This window comes from Triticum dicoccoides, chromosome 2B, assembly GCF_002162155.2.
Source record: "Triticum dicoccoides isolate Atlit2015 ecotype Zavitan chromosome 2B, WEW_v2.0, whole genome shotgun sequence".
Taxonomy (NCBI): Eukaryota; Viridiplantae; Streptophyta; class Magnoliopsida; order Poales; family Poaceae; genus Triticum; species Triticum dicoccoides.
The window spans coordinates 388,025,006-388,026,259 of NC_041383.1; positions in this window are offsets into that span (position 1 = coordinate 388,025,006).

A 1,254-nucleotide genomic window follows, 5' to 3' on the forward strand; every position below is an offset into this window, starting at 1 on the left:
GCGATGCCGCCCCACGCCGCCGATGCCGCCCCGTCGGGAGCCGCCGCCGTCGACCGCTGTGTTTTTTGGTAAAAACCGCCGGTTTTTTAAAAACACCCTAGATCTGTTATTTTTAGTTAAGATCGGTCGGTTTTCGTCGGTTTATTTATTTAGCGGACGTTCGTACGTTCGTTCGTTTTAACGAACGTTGTTCGCCGGTTAGATTCAGACAACGAACATTCGTTCGTTAGTATGTTCGTTTAGTTTTTTTCCAGGGATTTATCTGCGATTATTTTGATCGTGATTCTGCCCCTGATCTTCAATCTAGTATATCTTTTTCATTGTTTATCCAAATTAGATTAAACCAGCGCCAAAATCTTCGTCTCGAAGCCCTCTTTCTAGTTAACCAACTTGCACTTGATTTTGGTACTGCAAAATTTTACTTCAGTCCAGATTAGTAAATGATCTTGTTTCATTCGTATCTTGAGTTTCGTTGCTCCGTTTGAGTTGATTCTTTTTGCAAATCGAAGCTCTTCAGTTGAACTTTCTGTTTGGATCTTCTTATTTGAGTTTTACCATGCATCTATGCTAGAGTGCTTATGTATGCTATTGATTGTTTGCGATAGAATTCCCGGAGTGCGAAGCGTGCTACCACGAGTGTCTAGGGTTTGCAGATCGTCAGCAAGGCAAGTAACACTTTGATCATATTCCTTTATTACCCAGTTTTTATGCATTAGTTCCAATCCTCGAACATTGCATGGTTAGGATATGTTTAACATGTGGGTTTGGGAAGTAGATGATGAGGTAGAACCTATTGCCCTTTTATTATCAAACCTTTGGGAGTTACTTCTATGTTATGCTCAAGATTGCTACGCTATGCTCGTAGGCGTGGATTGCTTGAGTGTATCCATGACAGATGTGAGAGTTGTTAATTAATGGTTAACTTAAGGTGGCTACTTAAATACACATCTGGGAGGATTGGTTGCGGGCACCTGGAGAATCCAGTGTTGTCCTAGGATATCCCGGAGTACCTGTGTGATCATCCTTCGGTTCGTCACCCATGCTCAAAGGGATCATAAGATTATTCATGCTAGAAACTTCCATGTGCAGCCACAAGCTATTATGGGCTCTAGCATAGTTGAGTAGGTTGCACGACCTCTTTCAGTGATGTGCTAGCAGATGTAGGGGAAAGTAGGTGTAACTGTCCATCCAGAGTAAAGAGTTAATGTTTCTGAAAGACTATGTCTCGATCATCCATTTCTCAAACATCATGTA